This window comes from Strix aluco, chromosome 36 (genome assembly GCF_031877795.1).
Source record: "Strix aluco isolate bStrAlu1 chromosome 36, bStrAlu1.hap1, whole genome shotgun sequence".
In the NCBI taxonomy this organism is placed as follows: Eukaryota; Metazoa; Chordata; class Aves; order Strigiformes; family Strigidae; genus Strix; species Strix aluco.
In genome coordinates this window covers 1012836-1026663 of record NC_133966.1, presented here as the reverse complement: position 1 = coordinate 1026663, position 13828 = coordinate 1012836, and positions in this window count along the sequence as shown.

The window sequence follows — 13828 nt, the reverse complement described above, 5'->3', positions numbered from 1 at the left end:
ACCTGGCAGCCTCTCAGTGAGGTCACAACTGCAAGCTTCTGTAGGGCACCAACTTCTCTAGAGAAATTGAATGGCAAATGGGTACTAATACCTTACATGCTTTTCTGGTGGCACTAGTTCTAATGGGGATGGGTGGTTGGATCAACTTTATACAGTTTGCTTTTCCTGGATCCTGTCTACTACCCACATGCTATTCATTCTTCAACCCCAGAGCATCGTGCCTGTTACACAGGAGCCTTTCAGGGGACCGGGGATGGTTCTTCCACACTAAGTGGCAACCAGGGTCCAGCCTCCATCTCAAGAGTTACTTGCATCAGTTAGCTGCAGTCAAGCTCACCTTCCCCTTGCACAGCATTAAAGCAGGGCTGTCATTCAGCCCGGAACAGTGCACAAGACCATGTATCTTTCTCCTCCTCACACCTACATAGCTCAGTTCAGGGAGTTTTGCCCAGGGTTGCACTTGCAGCCATGACATCCACTGCTGCCTTTGTGTGCCAGAGGGACTTCCAGATACTGAAGGTCCATGCAACCTAAGGTCTGGACAGCTACTCCAGTCCTTGGGAGGACTGTCTGGGTGGTGACATCAGCATAGGTAAGCTGCAGTGCTTCTGTCTGGGTTTCAGCTACAGCCCTGCAGTTACAGCAGGTGGACACCATTTTCTTTCAGCAGGTCCCAGTCTCCTTACAGTTCTTAGCAAAAGAAGAGTCCACTAATAAAGCAGCAATTCTTTTGAAAGATGTCATCCTTCTAAATCCCTGGAAGCCTCAAGCTCCTGGGTAGGCTTGCACAGCCACCAGTTGAGTTGGGGTGACCATGCGGCTGCAGCCTAAGCCTGCAGGCGAGCATGGCCGGCCGCAGCCCAAGAGCTGCCAGACTGCTGATGTTGCTCCCAGACAACTCTCCCTGTTTCCACACCCTGGTTGTTGGTGCTTCCTCAGGGCTTCCAGCAGCTTGAACTGGCTTCAGGCACAGCTGGCACCACCCAACTTGCAGCTCTCCTGAAAACTGCTACCCAGTCCCTCTCCCACACAGCCCAAGGGTGCCAGGGGCACAGAAACCCCCTGAGACACCCTCCCCAGGGACTTCACAAGCCTCACACTCCCCTCAGCACACAGCAACTGCTGCTGTGAGCACCAGCTTGACCTTTTATCCTGTAGTAACACCTGCAATCATGAAAACAGTTCAAAAACACCACTCCATACTATTTCAACTGGAAAAACTTATTATACTTGGTGAGAGTTAGAGACATATGTTGAGAGGACAGAAATCTCAATCTCTGAGAGATCTAAGAATATGTCACCTCACCACATAAGAGCAGCCAAGCAACCCTAACACAGGATATCTCTGCTATGAGTTAGAATTCTTTTTGATAAAGGACTAAAGTGCAACAGTTCTTGGCATGTACAGCAGCTGGTCAGAGCCAAATGTAACCTATCTTGAAATAGAAACAGACAGTCACAGCTCTAATTAAGAACTTGCATTAATAGTTACACCCTACCTTGAGTAGCTTTTCCTCCTAAAAGGAAAGTCACCACAAGCTTTTGAACACTTCCTTTTTTCCCCCCATTCTCACATTTTTTTTCTTAAGAAAACTTCAGTAAGGAATGCCTTATGTAAGCTCAGCTACATTTTAAAAATCAAGTCATACAGATGCTTGTAAGCCATCGATTGGCACCAAAGCCAGCTCAGCTGCAGAGCCAAAAGCTCAGCCTCAGAAGCAGAACTATCTGGAAGCTGACTTTTTGGCAAGCCAGTGTGGGTGGTAACCCTGTTTACAGAAATGGTCATGAATCTCTGTAGTTACTGCAAAGCCAAGAAAACCGGATCTCAGAAATACTGCTGCTTGTACACAGTGTGTGCACTGGGGAGGAGGGGGTTTAACTTCATAAACTCATTCTTCCTCCACAGCAAATTTTCCCTCCCCATGTTAAAACCATGGGTAGCCACTTGGTTTATCCCCTTGGCTTTAAAGTGTCCCTTCCAGTTGTCCTGCCTCTAAGCAGCGTATCATATAAGGCAGCTCAAAGATTTTACAATATATTGCCTGCTTTACAGTAAGACCCGCACACTGACAGATGTGACTAACCTAGAAAGCAAGACAACTTAGTTCAAGCTGGTCTTCATGATGCCACTACTTAATCAGTAAATATGCAAGCTAGAAATAAATCCCTTCAACTCTCCAGTTACCAGTCCCATCCACGCTAACACTTACCTCTCTGCACTTGCACTGGGCAACGGCTAAGAGGAAGAAACCCCATTTATCTGGAAAGTGCCTTCAGAGCTGATTAGGCCTTACTTTCATTTTCAGAACCTGCTATGCCTTACTTTCATTTTCAGAACCATAGCTTTACAATAAAAGATTAGGTGCCTTGTGCTTTGAAAGCACAGCCAGCTCACAGGAAATCTTAGTGCAATGCAAGAACTGTTTATTCACCTTCACAAGAGGTGGCACTTCAGGAATACACACGCCAAGAGCTTCCACTGGGGATGCCTGCCAGGTTTGACATTGCTCGTGTCCTTGACAAATGACCTCTCCAGCAGTCCCTCTCTTTTCTTTAGGAGGAGGCATTTCACAGCACTGCACCATTCCAGAAATTCCTCACACCTTTTTTTTTTTTTTTTTGGCTGATTTTGCAAACCCCCTCATTTCTGTGTTCAAGAAACAGGCTTCCCACTGAGCTATTCCTGGGTAAAAATCTGATGCCATTTAGCTCATCACAAGCTGAGCATTACGCATTCTGCCTCAAACAGTTCCGTCAACTCATCTAGAAAGTGAGAGTCAGCCCATGCCCAGGTCTAGCTCTGCAAATGCTAACTGAACACAAGAGCACTCATCAGTAGCACTGCCTGCTCCAGACCTTTGTACTTCGTGATGGAGCTAGCCAAACACACACAAATACGGAGCGGTATTTAATGCGTGCATTGCCTAAACCCCTTTTTTTCTGTCCTATGATCTGCTGGCAAGGTCACTGTCTCCCTTTAGGAGAGGAACCACACATACTAGCTTCTCTGGCCTTCCCAGGAGCACACATACTATTACCTACCTCAAGGCCAAGTTACAGCCAGTTCTGAGTACGAGCCTCACTAGCAGCTGAAGTCCAAGAAATCACCACTTAGTCCCTACCTAGTTCTGTCCTCTGCACAGGGAATGCAATACTCTAACACCAACGCAAACTACTCCAACTTAAAATCATTTCCCAAAGTTTTGTTTACAGCCAATTTGACTACCAAAAGCTAGAGTTGTGAGCTACTCTGCAGCCGCATTTCTCTTAGGTCGAGAGGATTAAGACTGAGCACTGCAAGGATCTGAATGGACATTAAAAAACAACAGTAACATTTGGCCAAAGAAAGAACTATCCTTGTTAGTGCCTTATTACAGAACTGCCATACAGTTATCAGTGGATGTCTTACATGAGACTTAAAGGCCCTGTAAAACTGCAAGTCTCACACCACCACCACTGAAAAAAGCTTATTGCTCATTAGACCTTTGACCTCACTGCATTAGATTCTAACACATCAATTCTACTGCTGAAGCATTCCTAAGAACTGGACAAATGTGGACCAACCAGGGCACTTCCCAATCCTATTCCCTTGTGTTCCACGTGGTATTAATTCACCTCCATGCTCTGCAACACGAGGCAAAGTGTTTTAAATAATGCCTGGCAGGGGATAAGTCACAGACATGTTGGACTACTTTCTCTCTCATTGCTTGGTAAGATGGAGGCCTGAAACTGCAATGCCTCGATCTGTGGGTTTGGATGACAAACTTCACTGCTTCCTGCCAGGCTCAGAAAGTCATAGCCCTGCCCTGTGAACCAACAGTCAAGTAACGGAACAGGAGAAAGACCAAAATCCTCTTCGGCAACACTGCACAAGGCAGGCTGGTTAAAACACAATTTTTATTTCAAACCTTAACATCTAGAAATGCCCATCAAGTTGCCAGGTGCCACTGCCCACAAGCACTGCCGTGAGATAACTAGTGCTTAATTAACCCTACTGGGAGATCTAAGGCACAGAGATTCGAGTGCTGACATCAAATATTTGAGATGCGAAGCTGAAGGACATCCGCTGCCACTAAGGAGGGGCAGGTCCAAATCACGACACGCAATCCGAGACCAACTGTTAATGATTAAGAGGTTAAACCCTGCGTTTGGCTGAAGCCTTGACCCACCACATCCCCCGGAAGATGTTACCCTCCCCCCCCACCCTGCTGCCCACCCTGAGGGGGCTGGGGCCTGCTCAGGACTCCCCCCGCCCCGCGCCTGGTGCGCTGTGTGGCGGGAAGCACGACCACAGCTGCCAGCACCCCCTCAGGGACCGCCTAGGCCCGGCCTAACCGCCCCGGCAGGGCCGGCGCGGCCCCATCTCACGGAGGCCGCGGGGGCTTCGGAGCTGCTGCCTGAGGAGGGGAAAGCGGAGGCCGCGGCCCCGTTGGGACCTCTCGCCCCATGCACAACTGCGAGGAGCTGAGGCCACGCACGGCCGAGAGGCCGAAGGGCCCCGCCGCAGCCGCACTCACCTCCGGCCCCGCAGCCCCGCTCCGCTCCACAGGGCCGCCGCTCTCCGCCTCGCCTCGCTCTCCGCCTCGCCTCCGACTGGGACCGAGTGCCTGCGCAGGCGCCAGGCTGTAGCCCACCCCATGAGATGAGCCACCCGCCTCCCGCCTCCCATTGGCTGGCCTGGCCCCTCACCGCCCTCCCATTGGCTACCGCCGCCTCGCACCAGAAGCAGGCTCGGGTGCGTGCGCTATGTGCGGGGACAGGGGGCGAAGCCGCCCCCCCCCCCCCCCCCCCCCCCGGGCCCCACGCGTGTGCGGAGGGAGGTGGCGGAGCGCGGGTGCGTGGGGAAGGGCAGCGCCTTGTGTGACAAACGGGTGACATCCATGGGGCTTTTCTGCGAGTTCCTTTGTGCGCGGACCCACACGTGGGGGTACATCGACCTCAGCGGACCCTGTGTACCCGCACACTTGTGGGGGGTGAGAGGAAGGATTGAACATGTTTGTTGTCACGAAAACTGGAAGTTGAGCGCTGATTTTGCAAAGGCTCAAGCATGAGGTTCAGCTTAGTGCCGAAATCCCGTCCCTGCCTGCTGGGAGGAAAGGCGCAGCCGCGGCTTCCCACGAGGTGGGTGTAGAAACAGCGGCTAAACCGGCACGAGAGCAAGGCTGGGAAGAGAGGGGGGTTTATTAGCTCTAGGAAAGGGTTAATTGCAAATACAATAAAGTTTTACTTTGATTTTGAAGTGAATAACTGTTACGCTTGCTGGGGTGGAGAAGAAGCGCTTATGCAGTCGGTTATGACACCTCAGACACCAGTGTGGCAACAGGAACAAAAATTTTTTTCAAGTGCTTTGCCTGGATCTGCACAAGGGCATCTGATACCCCAACACAGCTTGACGACTACGTTGTGACCAAAAAATAATGGAGCAGAGCAGAGCTCAACACCAGGCCACAGAATTAAAGACTTAGACAGAATGGAGTGACTCATGCTCCTGAAAAGCTCCAATCCCTCCATGGATGTTGAAAAAAACATCAAATTATTCATTGATAATTATTTAGTCTGCTGCACTATGGTGAAGTACCAACCATGCACCACCGAGTGAACCGGGTGCTTTGGGATCCGCAAAGCCTCCATCCCTGGAAAGTAATACTCAACTTTCTATGGACTCAGCGGTAACCACGTGTCACGGTGTTTAAGAAGAACATGACCACTCACATGAGTTGTTCCCAGCTGCAGCACCGTGGAGGGATCCTGTTCCTTCCTGGACTTATTTATCCTCACTCCCCCATAGCTGCTCCCTGCAGCCAGCTTGGCAAGGCTCCGCTCCATCTCCTCTGTGCTGGAGCGTTGGACCGTGGGGTGTGTGGTGCTGGGAGGGGGGCATGACCCCGTCCCCCTCAGCCCTGATTGCCACCGTTCCTCCAAGCTCTCCCCGGTGGAATGGCTGCCAGGGAATGTACTGCTTTGGTTTTGTTAGAGAAGTTGCAGTTGTAACACAGGGTCTTTGTGGGTTTATTATGGAGAATAGGTGTGCCCACGCTTCCCATAAACCTGTTTTTCTTCCAGGATTTTTTAACTGAGGGATAGTCACACGTGCACTGCAGAAGGGTGTCTGCAATGAGGAGAATCCCATTGTAAGGTCAAAATATTTGAACAAGGCCATAGGCTGACCTGGGAAAAGCATGGTCTTGTCCCTTCTCACCTTCCCATGCCCTTAGCCTTCATTCCTGGACTTGATTGCTCCTGATCAAGGCACAGCACCATTCCCAGCCGTGAGAGTGTGAAGCCCCGAGCAGGGACTGGCGCTTTGTCTTGCTGGGACACTGCAGAGCCCAGACCCACCCATGTAATCCCATGGGGATTCCCAGTTCCTCGGGGTTTGCTTCTTCCCATTTCACCTCACACTACGTAGCCTGTGTTCAGACTGATGGGGGCCTGGCTCTGCAGTATTTCAAGTATATAACATCAAAGCTGTGAAGTTCCCCAAGCCTCGAGCAGGGTCTAGGGGCTCCAGGGGTCTGACAGTGCCCAGTTCATCCTGACTGCACCATACAAAGCCATTTTGTTGCTTGCAAAGTTAGTTAAGTTTGTTCTTGCTCCAGAACTGCCTCACCCTTCCAGCCTGACTGACCGATCATTTCTTCCGGGCACATTTTTCTTTCCTTCCTGAGAACATCCCCTCGAGACAAGCTTTAAGTCTAATAAAAAGCAAAGGAAATCTGTTGAACTCACCGCTTTCCCTAGGCACGCCATGCTGACACAGTACCCCACGAGGCTGCCCCCGTGACTCCTAGGCTCCTAGCAAGGAGATTCATTTGAAACCCAGGCTGTTTTGTCACAGCGTGATATGGCCCACATGCTCACAGCAGCTCTGCATGCTGGGTTTTTGTACTTTTTCTGCCTTGCTGGGGGTGCAGATTCCTGTGGGCTGCACAGCCATGAGTCAGGTTGAAATGCTGCTGGGTTGCACACAGCTGAGATAAAGCAGTATTGACCAGGAAAACCCCTTAGAATTAAACTGTCACTTTATACGTAGATGATTCTTTGGAGTGCCAATCCCCCAAAAACTGCATGTTATACCCCTTATAGCTGTGTCCTTGGGAGTAATTCCTGATTTATCCTGCAGCCTGGTGCAGAGTCATGAGAGAGCAGCCTTCCCTGCAAAAAATGCTTCTGAGCGATCAGATGCTGGAAATCATAAAACTGGATTTTTATGCTGGATAACTGCAGGATTAGAGACACTTCACCATCTTTGCACTTTCAAAGTCCCTTGACTGCTGTGCATGGAAAATCACATAGAGGTGTTGAGTCTTATAATGAGCTGGAGAAGATGGAGCACAAGAAAGCCGAAGGCTGAGGGACATTGAGCCAAGTGATGGTGATGTATGGTAGGGTGCTCTTTGGGAATAGAAGACATATTATGAAAGGTCATAATTAGCTCAGTGACCAGCAGAAGTGGGGTGTGAAGCAAACCCTCTGGCCTGGGAAACTGAGCACTGAGCCTCTTGCAGCTCTGTATTCCTGTTCAATCAAACTAAAGTTGTGAAGAGGACCAGCTGTAGAAGACCAGCCTGAACTCTGCCACTTGTCCCTTGCCTAGGCTCTTCTCTCCTTGTGACCACAAAACCAGCATAAAGCAAACAAATTTCCTCCTCTGGAGTGTGAGCAACAAGCTGCATGCTGAGAACCTGCATCCTCCCCACTCGCAGGGTCCCATCCCCAGCATGCAGGACTCGCTTGTGGTTCTGGCCACAGACACTGTGCCAAGAGCCGCGTCCGCTCCACTGAATGGTGTGTCTGCGAGAGAGGATGCAGCTGAAGACACTGGCACTACAGTAGCTAAAGGCAGCATTGATCAGGCATCCATGATCAGAAGTCTGGCACTGTTCAGGTGTTGGTATAATTTTTCCTGGATCAGCAGATTTAAAATTGCACTGTACCATACATATTAAAACAAAAGTCAGAGCTGGTATTAAAAATGCAACTGCCTAGTCATGTATCCTGCCTGATTGTTCTTTTTCTTTAAAGAAAAAGTTGAGCATCTCTAAGGCTATGAGATATCTAGCAGGCATGAGTTTTTATGGGAATCTGGGCTTGTCACCAGTTAATCAAATACTCAGTACACTGTTTTAAAATAATATATTTCTTTCATGGTTTGGGAGGGGGATGTATGGCTAATGGGGTAGACACTGGGAACAGAGAGTTTCAGGAAACATAAAGCCACTGTAGCTAGTAATCCACTTTGACAGCCCACGCAAGTACACTAACACATTGGTGTAACATGCTGGTGGAGCAGATGGACAAAAACCACCGACACAGATCTGGCTTACAGGCATCTACCACCTAGAAATGCAAAACAATTCTCGTGACCAAAATCCCCTTCCCTTGCAAGGCCTAGTCGTTCCTTGTGCTTTATAGGCCATGGTAAAATTGTAAGTGTAATATAGGTAAGTTTTTTTGACTGCTTGCCACATGCTCATGAGCATAGAAGCTGACTAGGCCAGCCTTTTCCTTCCCTGTTCAAAGTGGTTGGGCAGGAGAGTTCAGAGCTTTGCAGAGTGTGAAATCGCTGGTTCAAACAGCTGAGGATGCCAAGGCAGGGAGCAGAACCACCACAGATCAGGACTTCTTTGCTGGTGCATTAATGTGCTTAACCATCATGCAGTGTAGGGTGCATTCCAGGGCGTGAGCTTTCATTGCACCTTGAAAGTGCTTCCTGAATACTCAGGGACTTCTCTTTCTCCCCACTGCCTCACCAAACACCTGAAAAACATGTGTCTGCGTTGTTGTGTATGCACCACCCTCACCTCCTCTATCCGACAGTTCTGCAAGTGCCAGCCTGTTTATGTTTTGATAAGTTTCTTTTTGAAAAGCAGTCCTGTATCTAAGCGGCCTCATGAATGAGGCTCTCTGACTGCCTTACTACGTCACTGCAGTCGAGGTGAGATCTCTGGAGGGAAGCAATCGGATGCACAAGTCAGCACTCTGTTGCTCAGATTTCTTCTCTTCATTGACTCTGCGGATCGTGGTATTTTTAAGGAACGTTCATTGGAAAGGTAATGACAGAGTCTGGCTAATGCTGTTTCTGGGTATCTATTAAAATGATTGAATAACTATTTAAGATGTTTTCTTCCAGGCATTCAAAACCTCCGCTGACTTTACATCCTTCTCTCTTGCTTCTCATCCCCCTTTTCCGTCACGCTTTTGTCTCACAGCTTAACTCTGCAATTAAACACCCCAGGTTTTAGGCACATGAATAATGAAATGACTTGAGATGACATACCCGATATCTTCCTTAATGCTTGTAACTTGAACCGCTTCTCTTAATTCTCCTGTCTTCTCTCAGGATTTTAGAGATAGACTGGTTAGTGTCCTGAAAATGATTTAAAAGCCACCAGTTCCTGCATTTAATAGCCAGTCTGAAAGTAACTTCAGCACAATGACTGGGGTGAGGGAAAGACCTGGACTGAATTAGATCTTTCTGGGTCCTTAATAAAGAAACCTCATGATTACAGCACAAAAATTAAGCTAAGAGTTGTCAGTGAGGATCTGCTATCAGAGTGGCAAACCCTGCAGGACTGCAGGGACCTCAGCCTGCTATCTCACCTGAGAGTCTGATTTCTGACTTTCTCCAACTCCAGCTGGCTTCAGTAGGTTTGGGATTTGAATTTTCTATGGAAATTACTGCCCCTGGTTTGCAAGCCAGCAAGGACAGGTCAGGGTACTTAGAGACCTTGGCCAGAGAATTTTATGTCCGAGTTTCAATGAAGTGGGTGCTCAGGGTTTATTCAATACTGAAGGAAGCTTAATGGATGCTGAAGATGCAGGTAATGTTAGACTAACTGACCATTTTTGAGAAGTGATACTATGGACACAGGTTTGTGTGCAGCTGTGAATATTCAGCATGGGTCAATACATGAGTATACGAGACCTGTGTTAGACACTCACGTACTAGGCAGAATACTTAGAGCACAATTCATTTAAAATGGAACCTTACTGCACAACAACTATGGCAACAACAAAAAAGCAGTAAGATGGCTGTACTAGGAAAAGTATATACTACTTCTTAACTACTGTAAATACTAACCTACATATAAAACTACTACATCCATTTTCAGGTGTTGGTAAAGGGTTATTTGGAAGTGAACCAACGCACGAATCAGGGTATACCAAAGAGTACGTTTCCCAGCAGCTAATGATCTGATATGGTGATTTGAGGTGAGACTGAAAGCTTTTAAACCAGCTGGATATTAATTGCCAGGAATTGTGCATCCAAAGGCCATAGCTGCTCATTCAAACCGTGACAGAACCATTAAGAAGTAATCCCCTTTACATAGGCCGGTGTGCAAGTCTTGCCCTGCCCCTTACAGCGTGTTCGAGACTCTTTGCTGAGCAGGTCTTTCCCTCTCACTTTGAAATACGTTCTGCTATAAAGGGGAAAGCAAGCTAGGAATCGATTAGCCATGAAGAAATTATATTTGGTATTTAGGTTTTTTTTAGAATGGAAACCTGAAAAAAACAGTATGAATAAACGAGTAACAACTCATTTGTTTTCTTAATGAGTGCAAAATACTTATGTAAAGCACAAGAGTTATCAAGCAGGATTCTCTTGCCACAGAACAGGTACAGCACAGACAGTAGGATTTAAATTTCCTTCATGTTGTCTTCCTGCCCTAAAAATTGAGCTCATTCTCATGGGAATCACTTTTAGCTGCTATCATCTTCCCCCACCTTGCACAGGCAGAGTGCAGTGGTGATGAGCTACCGGGAGAGGAGAGGCTGTGGGCACTCCTGCTCTTGCTGAATGTCCCTGCGTGGACCTTGCCCGTAGCAAAAAACTACTGCAGGTCTGAGCAAGCAAACACCGGGGCACAGACAACTTGGGGAAAGCAGGGACTGATTTCTTTATCTCTGAAACTGGATGCATCTGTCCATAGTTTGGATCTCTGAGTCATGCAAGTCTGCCTTCATAACCAAAAGGAAACAGGCACTTCTGGATTGACCTCAAAGACACCCATATAAAACAGAGCATCTGTATCAAGGCTGTTTCTCTGCATGGGCCAGAAAGGAAACTTGAGGTGGCAAACTCATACCTAGACACGTAACTTTTACGTGTCTTCCTGGATCTTATGCTCTGTGGGATATGAAGTAATTTCACCTATAAGACACACTGAAAGCTACCTCTCCTAGACTGAGCAGCTCAGCAAACATGCTCTGGTCCACGCGCTCAGCTCCCTCAGCGCATACCTCAAGCACAGACAAAGAGTTGAGCAAAGTCTGAAAGGCAGCAGATGCACTAAATGCTACAATTAAACCTCTGTCAGAGACTTTATACCCACTATTCCTCCCCATTAACATTGGCCTGTGAAAAACCCATCTCTTGGTCCATTTCTTTCTTTCTTTGTGGGATAGATGTTTGCCAGCATCAATCTGGGATGCCCTGCTCCATGGGTGAGACCCAGCTTCTCTTTTCTACTGATTTGTTTTCTGTATCTTCCAATTTACCTGACCCAACAGGAATCCCAGTTAACCGCTGCGATCTCATTACAGTCACATTTCTTTGATTCCACCACTGTATTTCCTAATCCAAATCCATGCTTGTGCTCCTTCCTCTACCTTCCACATCTACCAACAAAGTCCTCTGACATCTTCAGAAAATCACTGCAGAAACCTTTTCCTCTGGCAGGCCTCTGACAAAGCATCTCTCCCAAAACGGCTCAGGTCCTGATGTGACCTCTCATATAGCTTTCCCCAGCCCCTCACCATGGCTTTCTTGCTCTAGGGAAAAAAGAGCACAACCCTTCTCTCAGGTGTGGCCTCTTCATTAGATGCTGAATGAGCCGCACCTTTCTGATCCCTTATCTCTCAGCAGCTGCCATCTGCAGTGGTGGGTGAAGGTCCTGCGCTTTGGCCCAAAGACAGGCTCCTCATCTCCCTGGTGAGCTGATTGCCATGCTTGTGGAGAACTTGGAAAGTGGTTTTCCCTTCTCATGTGTACTTTTAGGGTCACCACATTCATCTGCCGCACCGAGCTGTGTAGGGATTAATGAATTACTGTTTACACAGCTCTTTGCAGATGAAAAGTGCAATGGAAGGTCTCTGTTATTGTTACCATGTATGAAGAGTTCTGCACCAAAGCCAACTGTATTGTGTTTGGCCACTGGATGTCACAGCTGCTCAGCACACAATGCAGCTGAAATAAGAAAGGAAAAGTGCTTACCCAGCAATGGGCAACAGCCGCATTTCCAGAGCCGTTATTTGTTCTGTGAAGAGTGTTTGTTTGTTAAGGGGCTTGGGGTCTTCTCCTGTGTTTATGCACCACTAATATTGATTTTCAGGGAGACTGAGCAGCAACTGTGCTTCCTCTGCATGTTATTACACTGGGAGATCAGGTGCAAAATGAATATTTTTATGGAAGGAGGTGCAGATATGTATAAAATACTAATAACAGAGTGTCTGAGACAGTGGACAGGTGTTTGCACATGCTGACAAGCTGTCTTGTCACTGAATTATTTCTTTGTTATCCCACCACCATCCAGTCCATAGCATAGAGCCCTGGTATGGTGGAAAAATATCTCCCAGGATAGCTCTTGACAGCACTCCTTGATCCCCACACTCAGGCCACGTTCCTGTTTATCTCACCCTAAATGCAGAGGGAAGATTGACCTCCCCCTTCCTAATCCTCCCTTCACGTTTTGTTTTTTTCCAAAGTCTCAAGCAGAGATCCAGAACATGAAGACACTTTCAGCAGTCCGTAGAGCAGACCTATACAGACATTACAAGAACTGTAATTACATTTCCTGGAAATGAAAATGAAGAGGGATTATTTGACCATGTTCTCTTCTTTTTATAGCATCACATTGTCCTTTTCGCCACCCTGGGGAAATGGTGAGTGAAAGGCTGCTCATGCTTCTGGCGCGGTGAGGCGATAACCACCTCAGAAGCGATGTGAACATTAAAAAGGGAAAAGTATTTAAGATAATCCAAGGACTATAGCTATAACTAAGAGTAATTGGCTGAAACTGAGCAAAAGAAAATTTAGGTTGACAATGAACTGCAGGTAGCTAATGCTGAGATCTGTCAGACCGTGAAATGGAATTTGCAGAGGAAATGTCTCTACTTCAAAATGGGCAAATCCTGCTTTTAGGAACACTGGTGTAAATCTCTGGTGTCTACCCAGACTGCCTCAAAGCCCATTTCTATCACAAAGCTTCGGTGGAATCAACAAATGTATCTGCATTTATGTCAGTAGAAGATTAATTTAGCCAAGCACGTCAAAATATTATATAAGAGGAAGGAAGCCTAAAGGGATTGTGTGAACTGGAAAAATGAATTCTAGCACTTTTCTGCCTCTGACTTCTGTGATCTCTGTATGTAGTTGAAAGCCAGGGGGCAAAAAGGAAAAAAAGCATCATGGGCAAAATTTCAAAGAAGCTAAGGCCAGTTTTGGAAGGAAGATGTAAAAACATTACAGGAATTGTTGTATAAAAGGATCTCATGTTTCAGTCTGCACAGCTTTACCCATGGCTTTGGGCCTACCAGCACTAGCTGCTTTTTGTTTCATAAAACTTGTGCAGGCCCTGAATACTTTTATTCATACAGCATGACTTCAGCAGAGAGAGCTCTATGCGAAGAGGTTCTAGACTCACTTACGAAAACCGAGATAGACTTATTGAAGGCAATCTGTCCGTCTCGAAAACCTTGTTCCTGGTCAAATGTTTGCCAGACTTGGGAGTGATGCAGCTATTACTGCAAGCCCTGATGAAATTCCTGCTGATTCAGAGGGAAAGGCGTTAACCCTTCCAAGTTCTGGGTCAAAGGAGCACTG